Here is a 24,306-nt window from a genome sequence, read left to right as displayed (position 1 = left end):
CACAGTAATTGTTACTTATTTCTTGTGCCCATTAACTCATGCTTTAACTTTTTACTGACTATTATTATTACACATCGGTCTAGGGAGATGAGGCATCATTAACTCTATACTTAATCATTAATTAGTCCTCTAGTCCCTTGATATTCCATTGGCTATTTAACATCCATTTCATCTCAGACAAATCATCTTCTATTCTCACACAAAATCATTCTCTCTCTTTTAATTCTCACCATTTTCTTCCTTCATAAAAATGGTTCTTGTAAACATGTTTATGAACTATGAAAACTTCAACGTCGAGTTCAGTTGTGGTGACTGGGAACAGGAATGGCACATCACTGCCATTCCTGATGAGATATGGAACTTAGTTCCACAAGAGGTTCAGACAAATCTCTTGTTCTTTCAGATGGACTATCAACTCCATCTTGATCGCTTGGAAGAAGAACGGAGAGAGGCTCTTCTTCAGCAAGAACGGATCATCTGTCTTGTAGTGCTATTTATCGGCAACATGAACTAAACTTAGACTAGGATTATCTTGTAATATTTTGCATGTAATCTACAAAATTTCATAAATGGTACTCTTTTGATGTTCTAATGAAATTTCTTTGTCTTTGTTTATCTCGCATTATATGCATGTGAATGTTCTCATTGAAACCTGTTAATCTTTACTTCATCTACTTGAACTGTATTTCTTGATGAATGTTTTGATTAAAATTGTGGTTACTAGTAATTTGTGTTGATTTGACAAACAAATGTTGAATTTGAATCGACATATCCTGAGTTACACTTGAAAAGGTAGAAGCAATTGAGAAAGCTCAAGAGAAGCAACAGGCCCAAATCTCTGAGGTTCTGACTAATCAAGCTTCTCAACAAGCTCAATTGGATGAAATTCAATCTTCAGTTGAACTTCTACTCTCACTCCTACTATCAGATGATGCCAAAAAGGGGGAGAAGATAGTTAATTCCAAATGCTCAAATGATCAAATACTGAAGAAGAAAGATAATGAAGCTGATGACCAGGGAAACCCTAGCAAGGGTGGAGGTCAAGTTTAAAGTAAAGGGCAGAGCAGCAAGGTTTCTTCAAGGAAACTAATTGCTGATGCAAGCAAATCTTCTACTCAAAAGAAGACAAGTTCTGAAGCTGCTCAAACTCAAAATCTGATAGCAAGTACTGAAACTCAAAATCTGGTATCAAGTTCTGATGAGCAAAGTCTGATGACCAAGCCTGATGTTCTGATACAAGGTGGAAGTCAAGATTCTCAAAAGTTCATGCAAACTCTGAAGCTCAAGGGGAAGCAGACTACTGTCTACTACAAGGATCCCAAGATTCAGACACTTGATGAGGAAATTGCTAGAAGATTATTTCTGAAGCATAATCCAGGAATGGATTTTGAAAATCTCAAGGAGGAAGAAGCTAGATTTAAAGCTGAAAAGAAATATTTAAAGCCAAAAGCTTTTGTTGCAAATAAACCTCCAAGGCCTAAGGTAAAAGGCATTGTGATCAAGGAGAAGTCAAATACCGAGGCATCAAAGCCCAAGACTAGATCACAGATTGAGATTGATCCCAAAGACAAAGGGAAAGGAAAAATTGATGAACCAATCAAGCCACTGGAGATGAAAATTCTTCAAATTCTGGTAAAGCCAGTGTGCAAAATGGTTCAAGTTACAGATGATAATCTTGCTGAAGATAAAGATGTTCAAACTCTGAAAAGAAAAAAGATTTCTGAAGAATCAAAGACAACCTCTGACAAGGCTCAAGTTGTTCAGAGTGAAAAACATCAAGCTATAACAGAAACTGTAATAACCCCAATTTTTGGAATTTTTGAAACCCTTATGAATAGTGTTTTGCTGAATAAGAAAACTTTTCATGCCACACTATGTAGGGGTTCTTTTATTGATCTTCTGGGATATTATTAGTACTTTATGTGGTATATAAGTGTATGTAAAGATCGTCAGAATCCAAATCCGAACACTTTGATTTTTCCCGGAAATCTACTAGATACAGAAAGAATTGAGTATAAGGTAACAGGATAAAAAGGATTTAAATTAAAGGATTATAAGAGAGGATCATAAAAGGAATATAATGTATTGAGAAAGGTTAAGGAAACCCAAGTAATAAGATCCCGGGTATGATCCCTCAAACGAGAAATGAGAACGAAAGTTAAGCAAATCGTATAACAGATCAGTGGTCATTAGGCAAACAATTAGGAGTTAATCAAGGAGGTTAGGGATGATGAGGTCATCAAACCAATAAGAAGAGGGCAAGTAAGGGGTGATGACATAGCAAAGATGACATAAGCATGACATAGGGGGGAGGAGGTTTGGTTGGTTTTTAACCACACAATTTTCAAGGTTAATAAGGTAATTAACCAAAATCAAATCAAAAGCAACCAAGCTAAGCTAAACAAATCACAAACACAAAAATCATCTCCTTTCTTCTTCAACATTTGCTCTCGGCTTTTCTTCATTTCAAGAAGAAGAAATTTCAAAGTTCAAGTTCCAAGCTTCCTTAATTAGTAAGGTAATTATCTAGTACTCCTTATGCATATATATGGCTATCCTATAAGTTTAAGCCTCCAATTCATTCTCAATCTCTTCCAAGAAATCAATGAAGAAGATAATGAATAGTGATTTCAAGATTTTTAACTTGATTTTTCTTGTTTTTCCTTTAAGATCCAAGCATCCCTAAGACATCTCAAGGCTTCTTAAGGCTTCCTAGCTACTCACATCACTTCAAGGAAGGTATAACATCTCCAAACCCTAGCTTTACTTTGTATATTAGGATGATTTTGATTTTTATGGTAAAAGAGTAGCTTGATGCTTGCATGTTTAGAGTTTGGGTTGGAGTTGTAGTAAATTGGATGTTGAAATCTTATTGATTAGTTAAAGGACTTAAGTATAGTTTTAAATTCATGTTTGAGAATAAAATAAATTGGAGAACTTGAAGTGTTCGGGCTGTTGTAGTATGGTATGGATGGATTTTGGTTGTATGAATGAATTGGGGTTGCTTGGTGGTTGATTTGGAAATGTATAAATTTGGGAAATCGCATAAACATAGTCGTCGTAATGTCCGATTTACTTGAGGCTGTTTTATTCTTAACATTAGGATCCGATAACTCCCTGCTAGGTTTTGATCATTGCCATGATTAGATAGTTCATGTTACCAGCTTCGTTTTGATATGTGGTTCGTTTGATTCCGATGTACGGTTTAGGAGAAACGGCCGTTTTAAGTAACGACGTTTCGCGAACGAATCATTACCCCTCGCCTTACTTTGAAACATAGGTTAAAGACCTTAAAGGACAAATTGGGGTATGAAACATTTATGTAAAGTGGATTAGGCAGTTGGTAAGGTACTCGCAAAAAAATCGCCTTAAAACCATTAATGGTTAATTTATTAAAAATGGTGGAGCCGAGGGTACTCGAGCGAATTAAGAGAATCAGTAAGCGCAAAGCGATCGTTAGAGTCTAATTTGGTTAAAGTATAGATTTACAAGTGACTTTGGTTTAATTCCAACTTATATGTTGTTTATAGGTTACCAGACTTGCCCCAAGCCATTTATAACCCCCAGTCGCTCAAGCAAGTTTTCTACCCGTATAACTGTTGTTGTGATGTATATGTGTATATGCATGATCTTGTGATAAATGCATATTTGTTATTAGCAAATTCTTGCGATATATTGTAGCATGTGATATGGTATATATGCATGCCTGTTTCGTATTCTTGATTTATATATCTGTTGGTTCAAATGCTTATTAGTTGCATAATACCTATGCAAGAGATAAGCAGTAGTTGCGTATACCCTGAGTATAGGGGACCCAATGGTGAACCCTTTTCTAAAAACCGGGAGTAGATGTTCCCGAGTATATGATATATATATATATATATTGATATAGTTTTCAAAACTATTAATCGAATAAGGTTTATTCGATAAGTTTATATTATTTAATGAATATTACTTGAATATTCATTCGAGGACTTATGACACAGTTTATATTATTTAATGAATATTATTTGAATATTTATTTGAGGACCTATGACTCCGATTATTTATTAAATAATATCCTTTATTTTATTAAAGAATAATGTTTCGATAATCAAACTCATTTTCGATTATTCAAATAAAGATCGTACTTTCGTATAAGTATATCTTTGGTTATTTATTATTCATTTCAAGTATGAGTTTTAAAACTTTTACTTCAATTATTTTTATAAGGATTATCCTTATGGGAATATTATTTAAATAATAATATTCAGATATTTTCTAATATATCGGGACTGATTTATTTCATTAAATCAGCATTACTCCAAACATTCTTAAAAATGTTTTCGAGTCTTCAAAATGATTTTAAAAGTTAGAGCGGACCCAAAAACTCGTTTCCAGATTTAAGATCTTCCTTTCGAAGGAGACTTGAATATTTGCTCAAAAATCTTAGCGATCCGGCTCTGTGGTATATTTTATATTCGCAACGAGGTTGCTATTTTGAGAAAACAATTTGATTACTTGCCCAATGTTCGGGAAGTAAGTCCATCTAATTGAGTCGGCATAAGCGACAGACCGGGGTACGGTCTATGAAGGTGTAAGAGGCTGGTTGACAGTCCATCCATGCGTGAGTGGCCGGGTAACGGTCTAGCGCGAGGTCCTAATGCGGCCTGGGTGATGACCGGCGAGGAATTCATCCATCTACAGTAGAAAAGGTTACTTATTGGTATCTTTTCCTGATTAGCAAGATATCGGGTTTATGCCAAAATTCTTTTCTTTCCAAAATTCATTCGATATTGCAACTCTGTTCATACTTTACATGACAGAGGTTTTCAGGAAATGTATGAGAGATATATATATATCGGGACTTAATGAAGTATCTCGTAAATTCATTTCATTCAATAATATTTCAAAGATTGAATCTATTCAAGTCTTATCTTGTATTCTCATCTATGTGATGAACTTTTGAAACTAATTATAACTTGAACGGTGGTAGTTCAAGTAGTATTCGGAAAAGATATAAGTATATTGGAGTATCTTGTAACTTCATCTTTTAAACTTATATCTCGTTAATGATTATCTTATGCATGACAAAGATTTTCAGAAAAACGTTGAGACAAGGTTGGATATATGAGATCAGCTTGCAACGATATTTTTATACAGTTATAAACTGGAACTCTGTGTATATTATACATGTCAGAGGATTTCAAAGATTGTGAAAAGTATATATATATATATACTGAATATTTTGTGACTTGGTCGCGTTAAGATATCAACTTGGTTTATTTCTTCTTGACCAAGACTTTCATGAGTACTATGAGAATGCTCATATATTGTAAATCATTATACATATTATTTTGGTGGGCTTGTTGCTCACCCTTGCTTTCTTCTTTCATCACACAACATCAGCTAGATAAGATGAACAGGACCAAGCTTCCAATTCGCAAGCGGTTAGAAAATGTTCCGCAGTTTTCTGGAAGCGTTGATGCCGCCGTAGCTGAGGTAGGAGCTACCAATAGGCTAGGTTTTCAACTATTGATGAACCAGATTTATGTATATTTATAAATTGTAATAATGGCAAAGAAATATAAATTTATTCAGAAACCCTTTTAAGGTGTATTGGCATATAATTGTGGAATAAAATGACTTATGATTATTTTTGGATATTCATCTCTGAGACTATAACTTGTGGTGTGTGTGTTTATGGTGGGGTCACAGTACAGAATAGTTGATTATTTATTAAGATTGGGTGTTATTAAGGGAAATGGAACTCGTGACAACCCGGATCCCCGACCCCGGATTTGGGGGTGTTACAGAAATGGTATAAGAGCGAAGCGTTATAAACCTCAGAGATGATGTGACGTTAAGATAATAAGTTCACTAAGATAATAAGAACTCTTGCCATGTTCATATTCGGACTACCTAACGTAGTATTGATAGTTAAAACCCTTATGGGAACCCTTATAAATATAGTGATAGTAACATAGTTCGTTCTCGTATAGGGCAGCGGGGCACCGAACCCTGAGGTTCAGGAGCATCAGCATGAGGATGTTTTATTACATGTTGGAGATCAAATTGTGAATCGGATAGAGTACCCTAACGAGGGACCATATGAGATTCATATTGAGAATGTTGCGGTTGAGGATGTTATCCCAGAAGGGATTGTTGCCGAGGAGGATCTCGTGGAGGATCCTGACGAGAATGAAGAGAGGACCGCTGAGGAATTGATGACCGTAGTCAGGGCGACTACCAGAGCAAGAGTGGCGCAAGGGTGGCACTAGAGAATGAAGAGTTACCAAGGGCACAAAGGTTAATGAGGGCAGAAGGAGTGGGGCCTTCCACGGCAGCAATTATACCAGTATCAGACCCTCTTCCCGAGGATCCTGAAGACATCCATGAGGTTCCACCAATTCCTGTTCCCTCCCCTGTACAGAGCCCAACACCTACTGAGGAAATGCCACCTTTATCTCCTGCACCATTGTCACCTGATACCGTACTTGGTTATCCATTTGGATCCCCTGGGCCTGCACCACCTGCACCCCATGGACTACTAGATGCAACCACTCAGGCTTCTCTTATCGTCGACTATTACATGACTTTGGGTGGCCTGTCCGAGGCCCGTAATGTTAGGAGTGATCTATTGGATCGACTTACTGCACCAAGGATTGAGGGCGGGGTACTTCCGGCAGGATTAACTCATAGCATGGAAAGGATTGAGGCTACCACCCGTGTTACAGCTAGAGGCCATCTTGAGGGTCAGATTGATCCAGCTCTACTTGCCACTATCTTAGACCTCATCACCTCTGTGATGGAGTAGGTTAGGGATGTCATGCGTGCCCGCATTTCTTGATCCATGGTAGTGTGCAGAGCCAGAACGATCAGACAAGGGTTTCATGTAGCACCGCTTTTGGAGGATTAGCCTAAGTTATGAATGATTAGTTTTAATGACGAGATGATTATCTATGGTAGTACTTTTGGGATATAAGCGATCAGATCAAATGATGTAATTCTCTTTAATGTGTTCAGTAGTTGTACCCTCGAACAAATGGTTATGTATATATTCGTTAATTTCAGTTCAGATCAGTTGTTTGTGATAAGTTCATATTGTTAATTGCACTATTAACACTTAAGAGAGTGTCATGAAGTTTATAGAACATGAGAATTCATAATTTGCAATCATGCAAGGACAGAACGAGGGAAAGACTTAAGCAAAGTAAGTAAAATAAATATTCAGAGATTCTTAAAATTTTTCCGAGCATTATGCCCCCATGAGGAATAAGATTAGGGGCAAACCTTGAATGTGATAATTAGGGAGGTCGTAATTAAGATATAAGGAACCCAAAATATAATGAAGTGGAAAATGAAGATTTTAAATTAAAGATGACCCCAATTATGGGGAGTCGGAAGAAATATTTAGACTGAGAAAACAGAAGTCGAGCAAGATAGGAAGAACCAGGATGGTACTCCTATTGGGCAATCCATGGACCTGCATAAAACAAAACTTATACTTTTACCCTAACCACCACCTTGAGGAAACAATATGGTGTGAAATTCTTCAGGACCTTTAAGTCGCTAAGCTCTCAGAGTTCCAAGGGAATAGCTGACCCAGCCGAGGCAAGAGCCTGGCTAAAGGAAATAGAGGAATCATTTGAGATTCTAAATGATTGACGAATCAGAAAATAGTGTTTTTGTCACTTACCCTCCTAAGAGAGAGACCACCCACTGGTGAGAGACCAAGAAAGGCACGGAGCAAGAGGTTATGATAAACTGATTACAGTTCAGTCAATTGTTTTCAGGAAAGTACTTCCCAAGGTTATGGAGATAGTGTAAAAGCTTTAGAGCCAGAATAAGGCGGACGAGTATGATGAATTATGAATCTAAGTTGTAAAAGTTGTCAAGATTCGTTCTGAGGACACGAATCCAGAATGACGAGATGTTTGAAATCAATGCTTATGTTGTGTTAGTTCAGGAAATAATGATAAGAGAAAGGAAAATAAAAAAGAAACTGAGGTGGAAATGAATATAAAGGCAGTAGAGTTTGAGGAATAATAAGGAATTTGGGTATGAGGAAACCCTAAAGACTCGTAGCAATAGAAATAGAAAAGTAAGTAATCGTCAGGATGAGGGTGATTCACCATGAGTTAAATTGATGGTTGAAGGCATAAGAGATACATATATGTTGTACCCCCTTCAAGTTGGAAGGATTCGGGAAACCTTGAGATAGTTCGAAGGATAAATAATGAGACGCGGATAGACCAAAGAGACAAGAAAGTAAGAAATTAGGAAAATTGGATGAAGGAACTGACCTTCAAGAATGTGGAGTGTGAGACCGGTGGCTTGATACCCAGGAAGGAAGACGCCATGAATGAGAGATATCCCAACATTGAGATGACTGTTGAGATAGACAACAAAAGTAAATACGGAATTATTAAGAAGAAGTTCATGTTGAACACGACCAACATCTTCTAGAACATCCCTATTATCATTACTGAATCAGGCAAGAAAAGCGGATAACCGTTCTTATCTTTTGGAGGCCATATTGATTGACCTCATTTTGAGTACATATGTTATTGTAAAATTAGGCATATACTATCGAGGTGGGAATGATTGAATAAGATACCCTTATCAGGGATATATGACTTGATTTATCCATGAAAGGATGCATGTACCTTGTTAAAGGTAGAATTAAGGATAGAACATCGGTAACTTAAAACGAATCCTAGGGGAATGCATAAAGGTTGGCATTTCACCCTTAATAGGGATAGCATGAGTTTTGACAAGTATGAATTGGAAAGGATCAAGGTAACAACAACCTTTAAAGATCAGTAAAGAAATTTTTCAGAAATACATAGACAATGGTTCTAGTATTAGTAAATGGTATTTTGATATGCCCTGTATCTAGGGAATACAGGAGGAACGATTCAAGGACAACCTTAGAGGTTTTACAAGGAGAAAGGTAATATTCAAAATTCTCAAGAATAGAAATATTGATAAAGGAAATATGACGTAATTATAATGATGCCAAGTGGGGCACGTGTTAAACCACGAGAAAGTATGGATCGAACCAGTAAAGGTCGAAATTGTTCAGGGAAATTAGGACCTAAGATAAAAGATGTTCTAAGTAGGATTGAGAGTCAGTCATGACAGTGATTAACCTCTAAAGACTGAGGCAATAACTTATGGAAAAATGGTGATATTTTTTTTTACTCATCAGATTTTAAGGAAAACATCTTCACATAAGCAGTGATTGAAATGAGGTAGAAAATTTATTTGGAGGTGGTTAAAATGACATTGACTGTAAGGAAATTTTACTATCAGGAAAGGCCAAAGAGGTGGCCGACACTTTAAAGGTAAGAGGATAATTATAGGCGCTTGTGCCAAAGGAATACAGTGATGATGGTTAAAGCTGTGAAGGTTGTATTATGGTTTGGAAGATTGACATTCCTTCTGATGACTGTGCAATACCCAACCGTAATAGTAGTTGGTAAAGGTTTAATTCGTGTAATCGCCATGAGCGGACTATCTATCTCAGAAGGTACTATCTTGAGATGAGACAGGATCATGTTTCAAAAAGGACTAGATGAACCTTTGAGTTAAGTCTTCTATTGAAGGCATATGATTAAGAATGGTATTAACCTGTTATCGTTGCTTTGATTGAAACTCTTCTGCAATTTTATCTGCTTCATGTCATGATAGTACGTCAGGATCTGGAGTGTTCTTCATGAATTATGAATGGTAACTATGTTAACTCCTTAGAAGAATTTGATACGACAAGTATGGACTCCGTATGGTTAGCTATTAAGATTCCAAGGAAAATGAATGACGACAGTAGGTTAGTGGTGGACCATAGTAATGCAACAACGATTCTTTGAATAATGAGCCGATTATAACCGTGAGAGTTGTAGTGTAATGGATGTTGAGATTGGGTACCCTAATCGGGTTGTGGTGATGTATAAGTTATCGTTGAATAGACTGGTTAAGTAGATTATCTACCTATTGAATATTTATTCCTTCTTATCAATAGAGAGTCGTATTACTATATGAGGAAGGTTGCGATGCAAGCATAGAATTCTAGTAACGATGGTGTCTAGAATGAGATCCAAGATTCGATTTTCGATGTCGAGGGAGTTTCAAAGGTGATTATGTATAAGCTCGAGGAAGAGCATGGGTCCATAGAATGATGGACGGAATAGCAAAAATATTCAGACACGTGAAATACAATGCTGTAATACTTGATGTTGATATAAATACATATATGTTTTGTTCTCCTATGACAAACCTTTATAGTTTAGAGGTAGATTCCAAGCCAGATATTTTATGGAAATATTTTTTTACATATATACAATTCTCTTCAGTTCGTTCTTTTCTATTATTTTCATTTCATGTAAGCTGAGAAGAACAACCCTTCCAGAAGGGGAGGTATTGCCGAATGACTATCTATCTGTGTGATAGAAGCCTAGTAGGATACCACATGTCATTTAATTGCTTGTCAAGTGCTAAAGGCTGGCCACCTTCTGTACTAACTATGCAATATAACAAGTGTTCATGATCATAGTGATCTCTCAACAAATTCCTTTACTTCTATATGATGGATCAAGCTTTCGAAGATGGAAGCAGCTAAAGGAAGTAGTATCAGTACGATGGTATTCCGATTCTAACGTGTTAGTGATACTAAGGTTGACGTGGTTATTAAAAGGTTATAGAACGCTAACGAGCAAAAGTATAACCAGTATAATATTCAGAACGGAAGGTAGTAGCGATTACGAACTGGAAAAGAATGGGTATTGAGAAGCAAAAGCTCTAATGCTAAAAGCTATAATGAGAGTCTGTGCAATAGACTTGAGAGAATTTGGAATGATCACTTAACGCGGATTGAGTATTCTCACGATAATAGATCTTATGTCAAGTATCGAGATGTCGCCTTATGAGATCCTTGAGGGAAGACAATGTCGATCTCCCTTATGTTAGGATGAATTTGTAGAGCGCAAGATGCTCGGACCAGCAGTGGTCCAAAGGACCAAGGATATGATAGATCTAATCAGAGGACGGCTGGTAGTAGCCCAAGATGGACATGAGGAATATGTTAAGTTGACACGAAAAGACAAAGAATAGGAAATAGGGGACCTAGTAATGTTAAAGGTATCCCTTGGAAAGGATTGATGAGGTTCAAAAAGAAAGGAAAGCTAAGCCTACGAATTGTTGGACCCTTTGAGGTATTAAGACGTATTGGGAAGTTAGCATATGAGCTAGCCCTACCCCCGAACATGTAGTAAGTTCATAACGTGTTCCACATATCAATGTTAAGGAAGTGTAATTCGGATGCCAGACAAATAGGGGCATATGAGTGCATAGACATGCAACCAGACGTAACCTACATGGAGCAACCAGAAAGGGTTATAGATCAAAAATGGACAAATGCTTAGCAGAAGAGTTATCAAACTAGTAAGAGTTTGATGGTAGAACCACAATATGCGAAAATTATGTAAGAGTTAGAAAGTGCAATGCTAAGAAAGTATCCCTACTCATTTTCTATCTATTCCGGGACGGAATCCTTTTAAGGAGGGGAGACTGTAATAACCCCAATTTTTGGAATTTTTGAAACCCTTATGAATAGTGTTTTGCTGAATAAGAAAACTTTTCATGTCACACTATGTAGGGGTTCTTTTATTGATCTTCTGGGATATTATTAGTACTCTATGTGGTATATAAGTGTATGTAAAGATCGTCAGAATCCAAATCCGAACACTTTGATTTTTCCCGGAAATCCACTAGATACAGAAAGAATTGAGTATAAGGTAACAGGATAAAAAGGATTTAAATTAAAGGATTATAAGAGAGGATCATAAAAGGAATATAATGTATTGAGAAAGGTTAAGGAAACCCAAGTAATAAGATCCCGGGTATGATCCCTCAAACGAGAAACAAGAACGAAAGTTAAGCGAACCGTATAACAAATCAGCGGTCATTAGGCAAACAATTAGGAGTTAATCAAGGAGGTTAGGGATGATGAGGTCATCAAACCAATAAGAAGAGGGCAAGTAAGGGGTGATGACATAGCAAAGGTGACATAAGCATGACATAGGGGGGGAGGAGGTGTGGTTGGTTTTTAACCACACAATTTTCAAGATTAATAAGGTAATTAACCAAAATCAAATCAAAAGCAACCAAGCTAAGCTAAACAAATCACAAACACAAAAATCATTTCCTTTCTTCTTCAACATTTGCTCTCGACTTTTCCTCATTTCAAGAAGAAGAAATTTCAAAGTTCAAGTTCCAAGCTTCCTTAATTAGTAAGGTAATTATCTAGTACTCCTTATGCATAGATATGGCTATCCTATAAGTTTAAGCCTCCAATTCATTCTCAATTTCTTCCAAGAAATCAATGAAGAAGATAATGAATAGTGATTTCAAGATTTTTAACTTGATTTTTCTTGTTTTTCCTTTAAGATCCAAGCATCCCTAAGACATCTCAAGGCTTCTTAAGGCTTCCTAGCTACTCACATCACTTCAAGGAAGGTATAACATCTCCAAACCCTAGCTTTACTTTGTATATTAGGATGATTTTGATTTTTATGGTAAAAGAGTAGCTTGATGCTTGCATGTTTAGAGTTTGGGTTGGAGTTGTAGTAAATTGGATGTTGAAATCTTATTGATTAGTTAAAGGACTTAAGTATAGTTTTAAATTCATGTTTGAGAATAACATAAATTAGAGGACTTGAGGTGTTGGGGCTGTTATAGTATGGTATGGATGGATTTTGGTTGTATGAATGAATTGGGTTTGCTTGGTGGTTGATTTGGAATGGTATAAATTTGGGAAATCGCGTAAACATAGCCGTCGTAATGATCGATTTACTTTAGGCTGTTTTGTTCTTAACATTAGGACCCGAGAACTCCTTGCTAGGTTTTGACCATTGCCATTATTAGATAGTTCATGTTACGAGCTTCGTTTTGATATGTGGTTCGTTTGACTCCGATGTACTGTTTAGGTGAAACGGCCGTTTTAAGTAACGACGTTTCGCGAACGAACCATTACCCCTCGCCTTACTTTGAAACATAGGTTAAAGACCTTAAAGGACAAATTGGGGTATAAACCATTTATGTAAAGTGGATTAGGCAGTTGGTAAGGTACTCACGAAAGAATTGCCTTAAAACCCTTAATGGTTAATTTATTAAAAATGAGGGAGCCGAGGTACTCGAGCGACTTAAGAGAATCAGTAAGCGTAAAACGAGCGTTAGAGTCTAATTTGGTTAAAGTATAGATTTACAAGTGACTTTGGTTTAATTCCAACTTATATGTTGTTTATAGGTTACCAGACTCCCCCCAAGCCATTTATAACCCCCAGTCGCTCAGGCAAGTTTTCTACCCGTATAACTGTTGTTGTGATGTATATGTGTATATGCATGATCTTGTGATAAATGCATATTTTTTATTAGCAAATTCTTGCGATATATTGTAGCATGTGATATGGTATATATGCATGCCTATTTCGTATTCTTGATTTATATATCTGTTGGTTCAAATGCTTATTAGTTGCATAATACCTATGCTAGAGATAAGCAGTAGTTGCGTATACCCTGAGTATAGGGGACCCAAAGGTGAACCCTTTTCTAAAAACCGGGAGTAGATGTTCACGAGTGTATGATATATATATATATATATATATATATATATATATTTATATATATATATTGATATAGTTTTCAAAACTATTAATCGAATAAGGTTTATTCGATAAGTTCATATTATTTAATGAATATTATTTGAATATTCATTTGAGGACTTATGACTCAGTTTATATTATTTAATGAATATTATTTGAATATTCATTTGAGGACCTATGACTCCGATTATTTATTAAATAATATCCTTTATTTTATTAAAGAATAATGTTTCGATAATCAAACTCATTTTCGATTATTCAAATAAAGATCGTACTTTTGTATAAGTATATCTTTGGTTATTTATTATTCATTTCAAGTATGTGTTTTAAAACTTTTACTTCAATTATTTTTATAAGGATTATCCTTATGGGAATATTATTTAAATAATAATATTCAGATATTTTCTAATATATCGGGACTGATTTATTTCATTAAATCAGCATTACTCCAAACATTCTTAAAAATATTTTCGAGTCTTCAAAATGATTTTAAAAGTTAGAGCGGATCCCAAAAACTCATTTCCAGATTTAAGATCTTCCTTTCGAAGGAGACTTGAATATTCGCTCAAAAATCTTAGGGATCCGGCTCTGTGGTGTATTTTATATTCGCAACGAGGTTGCTATTTTGAGAAAACAATTTGATTACTTGCCCAATGTTCGGGAAGTAAGTCCATCTAATTGAGTTGGCATAAGCGACAGGCCGGGGTACGGTCTATGAAGGTGTAAGAGGCTGAGTGACAGTCCATCCACGCGTGAGTGGCCGGGTAACGGTCTAGCGCGAGGTCCTAATGCGGCCTGGGTGATGACCAGCGAGGAATTCATCCATCTACAGTAGAAAAGGTTACTTATTGGTATCTTTGCCTGATCAGCAAGATATCGGGTTTATGCCAAAATTCTTTTCTTTCCAAAATTCATTCGATATTACAACTCTGTTCATACTTTACATGACAGAGGTTTTCAGGAAATGTATGAGAGATATATATATTTATGGATATATATATATATATATATCGGGACTTAATGAAGTATCTCGTAACTTCATTTCATTCAATAATATTTCAAAGATTGAATCTATTCAAGTCTTATCTTGTATTCTCATCTATGTGATGAACTTTTGAAACTAATTATAACTTGAACGGTGGTAGTTCAAGTAGTATTCGGAAAAGATATAAGTATATTTGAGTATCTTGTAACTTCATCTTTTAAACTTATATCTAGTTAATGATTATCTTATGCATTACAAAGATTTTCAGAAAAACGTTGAGACAAGGTTGGATATATGAGATCACCTTGCAACAATATTTTTATACAGTTATAAACTGGAACTCTGTGTATATTATACATGTTAGAGGATTTCAAAGATTGTGAAAAGTATATATGTATATATACTGAATATTTTGCGACTTGGTCCCGTTAAGATATCAACTTGGTTTACTTCTTCTTGACCAAGACTTTCATGAGTACTATGAGAATGCTCATATATTGTAAATCATTATACATATTATTTTGGTGGGCTTGTTGCTCACCCTTGCTTTCTTCTTTCATCACACAACATCAGCTAGACAAGATGAACAGGACCAAGCTTCCAATTCGCAAGCGGATAGAAAATGTTCCGCAGTTTTCTAGAAGCGCTGATGCCGCCGTAGCTGAGGTAGGAGCTACCAATAGGCTAGGTTTTCTACTATTGATGAACCAGATTTATGCATATTTATGAATTGTAATAATGGCAAAAAAATGTAAATTTATTCAGAAACCCTTTTAAGGTGTATTGGCATATAATTCTGGAATAAAATGACTTGTGATTATTTTTGGACATTCATCTCTGAGACTATAACTTGTGGTGTGTGTGTTTATGGTGGGGTCATAATACAGAATAGTTGATTATTTATTAAGATTGGGTGTTATTAAGGGAAATGGAACTCGTGACAACCCGGATCCCCGACCCCGGATTTGGGGGTGTTACAGAAACAACAAGTTCTGATAAAGTCATCAAGTCAACCTCTGACAGTGCTCAAGTCGATTTAGACAAAATGGAAGTAGCTGATAAAAAGAAACTTCTGTGGAAAAATGTCAAACCATCAAATCCAAATAAAAGAAAATTGCTTTCTACATTCATGACTATTGGGTTAAATACTAGAGAACCAAGAGACAGGGCTGGACTAGGTTCTGATGAAGCAAAGATTAAAACAGGTGTTGAAGTTGCTACTAGAGATTCATTTCTATTGACTGAAAGACCGCTTGAAGATGTTACCCAGAAACATCTTAATAAGGTTATCTCTGTTCAAGTGGTACTGGATGCTCATGACAAGCACAATGTTAAGGAAAATCTGATTCTATTTCTTGGAGATGGAAGGACATATCAGATGTCAGAATCAGATGTGCTAAACAAATCATTGAAAGAACTTCAATTCTTTCATTACCTTTTAGAGGTAAAGTCTGGTATTACCGGGAGTTGGTCAAACTTTGTATTGAAGACCATGAGAGATAAAGTAAGAATTTCTGGTTCAAGAGTTACAGAATTAATTCCTAGTATTGTTGAAAATGATGGAAGTGAAATTCCAATTAAGAAGAATTTTTCTAAGCTTGAAGTGATATTGAAAGAGAAATGTCTATGCTACAATGAAGATTCTTCTCATCCTAGGGTAATAAGACTGAATGATGGTTTAGAAAGAAACCATATCTCTGCTTTAAGGACTCAATCTACCAGATTAGAAGTCAGAATGAAGAGATGAAGCAAGTCAAGACTACACTCTCACAAGTCCTGATGATTAAAGAAGAAAAGCTGATATCAAGCTTTGTCAAGAATCATCATGGATTCAGATTGACTCAGTGAGATTGGTAAAAGCTACAAGGACTGTAAGTTGTAGTTAGTTATCTATTTAAACTCTTATTGCATTTGTACTTAAATGTTTTTGACATCATCAAATCTATTAACTTGTATATTTTGCATAATTTCCAAGTTGGGGGATATTGTTAGATATATTTGAGATGTCATGTCTAATATGATTCATGTTTAGTTTTCAGATCTTAACAAACATGACATATCAGGACTTACTGAAATCAGGACTTACTGGAAGTCAGAACTTAATATCAGAACTTAAGGTCATATCAGAACTTAAGTTCGGGAAGACTTTCATATAAGAAAGGAAGCTGATTTACAGTAGAAGATCGAGACTAAAACAAAAGAAGATATGCATGGAAAGAGTTAGAAGACTTGAAGACTCGTAGAAGATATCTGATTGACATATTTTAGGAGACAGAATTATATTCCATATCAATTAGAAGTTATCTTGCAACTGTGTACTATATAAACATAGACTTTGGGTTTACACTATATGTGTTATCATTGTCGAGAAGATTATACATTGTAACCTAGCAGCTCTTAGTGATATTTGTTCATTACTGAGAGATAACAGCTCCATTGTAACAGAGTATATCTTATTGAATATATCTATTTACTATTACTTGTGTTAAATCGATTTGATTGTATTAAACAATGTATTCAACCCCCTTCTACAGTGTTGTGCGACCTAGCAATTACTGTTACATACTTGTGTTCGAAATCGATTTGATTGTATAAACACTATATTCAACCCCCTTCTATAGTGTTGTGTGACCTAACACCATAAACATACAATTTTACATCCTTTTACCGCCTCTTGATACCACTTTTATACGAGTCAATTTTGGGCCACATTTTGGCTCTAATCAACTATGTAAGTCACTTCTCACCATATTAGAGTCCGTTTTCATCCTATAAAAGTCATTTTCCACCATATATTAGTACAATTAACATGTAAACATCACATACATCCAATTTGACATCCTTTTACCACCTCTTTGTACCACTTTCATATGAGTCAATTTTGGGGCACATTTTGGCTCTAATCAACCATGTAATTGATTTTTTACCTTATTAGAGTCACTTTGAACTCTAATATCATATACACCAATTTGAAATCCTTTTCCATCATTTGGTACCACTATCATACGATTCAATTTTGGTCAAATTTTTGCTCTAATCAACCATGTAAGTCACTTTTCACCATATAGAAGTTAGTTTCCATTCTTTAAAAGTCACTTGCCACCATATATTGGTACAATTGACATGTTAACATCATATACATACAATTTGAAATCTTTTACCCACCTCTTGTTTCCAATTTTATATGAGTATTTTGGGTCACACTTTGGCTGTAATCCATAATGTAAGTAACTTTTCACCATATTAGAGTCAGTTTTCACCCTATAAGAATCACTTGCCACCATATATTAGTACAATTAACATGTAAACATCATATACATCCAATTTGACATCCTTTTACCACCTCTTTGTACCACTTTCATACGAGTCAAGTTTGGGTCACATTCTGGTTTTAATCAACCATGTAATTGATTTTATACCATATTAGAGTCACTTTGAACTCTAACATCATATACAAAAATTTGACATCCTTTTACCATCTTTTGGTACCAGTTTCATACGATACAATTTCGGGAAACATTTTGGCTCTAATCAACCATGTAAGTCACTTTTCACTATATTAGAGTCAGTTTTCACCCTATAAGAGGGACTTGCCACCATATATTGGTACAATTGACATGTTGACATCATATAAATGCAAGTTGACATATTTTACCCACCTTTTGGTTCCAATTTAATACGAGTCAATTTTGGGCCATACTTTATCTACAATCCACCATGCAAGTCGTTTTTCACCATGTTAGAGTCACTTTGCACCCTATATGAGTCACTTGGCACTATATGATATACAATTAACATTTTATAATCATAAACATCCAATTTGATATCCTTTTACCACTTATTGATACCCGTTTTAGGTGAGTTAATTTTGGGCCACATTTTGGCTCTAATTAACCGTCACTTTTCACGATATTAGAGTCAGTTTTCACCCTATAAGTGTCACTGACTACCATATATAAATAAAATTGACATGTTAACATCATATACATGCAATTTGATATCCTTTACCCACCTCTTGGTACCAATTTTCTACGAGTCAATTTTGGGCCACATTTTGGCTGCAATCCACAATGTAAGTATCTTTCACCATGTTAGAGTCATATTGTACCCTATAGGAGTCACTTGGAACTATATATTATACAATTAACATGTTAACATCATAAACATACAACTTTACATCCGTGTACCCCCTCTTGATACCACTTTTATACGAGTAAATGTTTGGCCACATTCTGGCTCTAGTCAACCATGTAAGTCACTTTTCACCATATTAGAGTCAGTTTTCACCCTATAAGAGTCACTTGCCACCATATATTAGTACAACTAACATGTAAACATCATATACATCCAATTTGACATCCTTTTACCACCTCTTTGTACCACTTCATATTAGTCCATTTTGGGGCACATTTTGGTTTTAATCAACCATTTAATTGATTTTTTACCGTATTAGAGTCACTTTCAACTCTAACATCATATACACAAATTTGACATCATTTTACCATCTTTTGGTACCACTTTCATACGATACAATTTTGGGCCATATTTTGGCTCTTATCAACCAGTTAAGACACTTTTCACCATATGAGAGTCAAATTTCACCCTATAAGAGTCACTTCCCACCATATATTAGTACAACTGACATGTTAACACCATATACATGCAATTTGATATCCTTTACACATCTCTTGATACCAATTTTATACGAGTCAATTTGGGCCACATTTTGGCTACAATGTACCATGTAAGTCACTTTTCACCATGTTAGAATCAATTTGCACCCTATAGGAGTCCCTTGGCACTATATTATATACAATAAACATTTTATAATCATAAACATCCAATTTGACATCCTTTTACCACCTCTTGATACAACTTTTATACGAGTCAATTTTGGGCCACATTTTGGCTCTAATCAACCATGTAAGACACTTTTCACCATATTAGACTCAGTTTTAACCCTATAAGAGTCACTGACCACCATATATTGGTACAATTAACATGCTAACATCATATATATGCAATTTGAAAACCTTTACCCACCTCTTGGTATAACGTTTATACGAGTCAATTTTGGGCCACATTTTGGCTGCAATGCACCATGTAAGTCACTTTTCTCCATGTTAGAGTCACTTTCCACCCTATAGGAGTCACTTGGCACTATAAATTAACAATTAACATATTACCATCATAAACATCCAATTTGACATCATTTTACCACATCTTCATACCAGTTTTATATGTCAATTTTGGGCCACATTTTGGCTCTAATCAACCATTAAAGTCACTTTTCACCATATTAGAGTCTTTTTTCACCTTATAAAAGTCACTTGCCACCATATCATAGTACAAATTACATGTAAATATCATATACATCAAATTGGACATCCTTTTACCAACTCTTTGTACCACTTTCATACGAGTCAATTTTGGGCACATTTTGGCTTATCAACTATGTAATTGATTTTTAACCATATTAGAGTCACTTTGAACTCTAACATCATATACACCAATTTGAAATCATTTTACCATCTTTTGGTACCACTTTCAAACGATTCAGTTTTGGGCCACAAGTTGGCTCTAATCAACTATGTAAGTCACTTTTCACCATATTAGAGTCAGTTTTTACCCTATAAGAGTCACTTGCCACCATATATTTGTATATTTGGCGTGTTAACATCATATAAATGAAATTTGACATCCATTACCCACATCTTGGTACCACATTCATACGAGTCAATTTTGGGCCACATTTTGGGTACAATGCACATGTAAGTTACTTTTCACCATGTTAGAGTCACATTGCACCCTATAGGAGTCCCTTGGCACTATATATTATACAATTAACATGTTATAATCATAAACATCCAATTTGAAATCATTTTACCACCTACTAATACCAATTTTATATGAGTTAATTTTGGGTCACATTTTGACTATAATCAACCATGTAAGTCACTTTTCACCATATTAGAGTCAGTTTTCAAACTATAAGAGTCACTGGCCACCATATATCGATACAATTGACATTTTAACATCAAATACATGCAATTTGACATCCTTTACCCACCTCTTCGTACCACTTTTATACGAGTCAATTTTGGACCACATTTTGACTTTAATCAACCATTTAGGTCACTTTTCACCATGTTGGAGTCACTTTCCACCCTATAAGAGTCACTTGGCACTATAAATTAACAATTAACATGTTAACATCATAAACATCCAATTTGACATCCTTTTACCACCTCGTGATACCACTTTTATAAGAGTCAATCTTGGGCCATATTTTGGCTCTAATCAACCATTAAAGTCACTTTTCACCATATTAGAGTCTATTTTCACCCTATAAGAGACACTTGTCACCATATATTAGTACAATTAACATGTTAAAAACATATACATGCAATTTGACATTCTTTACCCACCTCTTGGTACCACTTTTATACGAGTCAATTTTGGGCCAAATTTTGGCTGCAATCCACAATGTAAGTATCTTTTCACCATGTTAGAGTTATTATGTACCCTATAGGAGTCACTTGGAACTATATATTATACAATTAACATGTTAACATTATAAACATACAACTTTACATCCATTTACCACCTCTTGATACCACTTGTATACGAGTCAATTTTGGGCCACATTTTGGCTCTAGTTAACCATGTAAGTCATTTTTCACTATATTAGAGTAAGTTTTCACCCTATAAGAGTCACTTACCAACATATATTAGTACAACTAACATGTAAACATCATATACATCCAATTTGACATCCTTTCACCACCTCTTTGTACTACTTTCATATTAGTCAATTTTGGGGCACAATTTGGCTCTAATCATCCATTTTATGGATTTTTTACCATATTAGAGTCATTTTGAACTCTAACATCATATACACAAATTTGACATCCTTTTACCATCATTTGGTACCACTTTCATGCGATACAATTTTGGGCCATATTTTGGGTCTAATCAACCAGTTAAGTCACTTTTCACCATATGAGAGTCAGTTTTCACCCTGTAAGAATCACTTTCCACCATATATTGGTACAACTGACATATTAACATCATATACACGTAATTTGACATCCTTTACCCACCTCCTGGTACCAATTTTATACGATTCAATTTTGGGCCACACTTTGGCCGCAATCCACAATGTAAGTCAATTTTCACCATGTTAGAGTCATTTTGTACCTTATAGAAATCATTTGGCACTATATAATATACAACTAACATTTTATAATCATAAACATCCAAATTGACATCCTTTTAGCACCTCTTGATATTACTTTTATAGGAGTCAATTGTGGGCCACATTTTGGCTCTAATCAACCATGTAAGACATTTTTCACCATATTAGACTTAGTTTTAACCCTATAAGTCACTGGCCACCATATATGGTATAATTGACATGCTAACAACATATATATGCAATTTGAAATCCTTTACCCACCTCTTGGTATAACGTTTATACGAGTCAATTTTAGGCCACATTTTGGCTGCACACCATGTAAGGCTCTGTTTGAGATTGCTGTTAAAAATTCGTGTGCTGTTAGAAAAAGTGTTGCTAAAAAAAGTGTTGTTGTAAAAATCATATGTCTATTTGGTACTTTTTTTTATACGTATATGTTTTGATGCAAAAAATTAAAATAATGATGCTTTTGGTATGGTTTGATGGTGAAATCAGCATCTGCTTCCCACAACACCTGAAAAGCAGTTTTTTTTAAAAACATGGGGGACTTGCTTTCTTTACCAGCAGCTTCTAGGCCAAAAGCACCTTTCCTAAAAGCAGTTTTTAAATTTTACCAAATAGTTTTTTAACTGCTTTTCAGCGAAAAACTGCTGTTGTTGTCTGCAACAGCAATACCAAACACACCCTAAGTCATTTTTCACCATGTTAGAGTCACTTTCCACCATATAGGAGTCACTTGGCACTATAAATTAACAATTAACATGTTAACATCATAAACATCCAATTTGACATCCTTTTACCACCTCTTGATACCACTTTTATAAGTCAATTTTGGGCCATATTTTGACTCTAATCAACCATTAAAGTCACTTTTTACCGTATTAGAGTATGTTTTTACCCTATAAGAGTCACTTGCCAACATATATTAGTATAATTAATATGTAAATATCATATACATCAAATTTGACATCCTTTTACCACCTCTTTGTACCACTTTCGTACGAGTCAATTTTGGGGCACATTTTGGCTGCAATGCACCATGTCAGTCACTTTTCACCATGTTAGAGTCACTATGCACCCTATAGGAGTCACTTGGCACTATATATTATATAATTAAAATGTTATGATTATAAACATCCAATTTGAAATCCTTTTACCACCTACTGCTACCACTTTTATATGAGTTAATTTTGGGCCACATTTTGGCTCTAATCAACCATGTAAGTCACTTTTCACCATATTAGAGTCAGTTTTCACCCTATAAGAGTCATTGTCCACCATATATCGATACAATTGACATGTTAACATCATATACACGCAATTTGACATCCTTTACCCACCTCTTGGTAACACTTTTACATGAGTCAATTTTGGGCCACATTTTGGCTATAATCAACCGTGTGGGTCATTTTTCACCATATTGGAGTCACTTTCCACCCTATAGGAGTCACTTGGCACTATAAATTAACAAATAACATGTTAACATTATAAAGATCCAATTTGACATCATCTTACCACCTCGTGATACCACTTTTATAAGAGTCAATTTTGGGCCATATTTTGGCTTTAATCAATCATTAAAGTCACTTTTCACCATATTAGAGTTTGTTTTCACCCTATAAGAGTCACTTGTCACCATATATTATTATGATTAACATGTAAACATATTATACATCCAATTTGACATCCTTTTTCCACCTCTTTCTACCACTTTTATACGAGTGAATTTTGGGGCACATTTTGGCTCTAATAAATCATGTAATTGATTTTTAACCATATTAGAGTCCCTTTGAACTCTAACATCATATAGCCCAATTTGAAATCCTTTTACCATCTTCTTGTACCACTTTCATACGATTCAGTTTTAGGCCAATTTTTTGCTCTAGTCAACTATGTAAGTCACTTTTCACCATATTAGAGTCAATTTTAACTTTATAAGAGTCACTTGCCACTATATATTGGTATATTTGACATGTTAACATTATATAAATGCAATTTGATATCTTTTACCCACCTCTTGGTAGCACTTTTATACGAGTCAATTTTGGGCCACATTTTGGCTCTAATCAACCATGCAGGTCACTTTTCACCATGTTGGAGTCACTTTCCACCCTATAAGAGTCACTTGGAACTATAAATTAAAAATTAACATGTTAACATCATAAACATCCAATTTGGCATCTTGTTACGACCTCGTGATACCACTTTTATAAGAGTCAATCTTGGGCCACATTTTGGCTCTAATCAACCATTAAAGTCAATTTTAACCATATTAGAGTCTCTTTTCGCCCTATAAGAGTCACTTGTCACCATATATTAGTACAATTAAGATGTTAACATCATATACATGCAACTTGACATTCTTTACCCACTTATTGGTACCACTTTTATACGAGTCAATTATGGGGCAAATTTGGGCTGCAATCCACAATGTAAGTATCTTTTCACCATGTTAGAGTCATTTTGTACCCTATAGGAGTCAC

The sequence above is a fragment of the Apium graveolens genome, chromosome 5, assembly GCF_009905375.1.
Source record: "Apium graveolens cultivar Ventura chromosome 5, ASM990537v1, whole genome shotgun sequence".
Taxonomy (NCBI): domain Eukaryota; kingdom Viridiplantae; phylum Streptophyta; class Magnoliopsida; order Apiales; family Apiaceae; genus Apium; species Apium graveolens.
Note: the sequence above shows the minus strand (reverse complement) of the source record.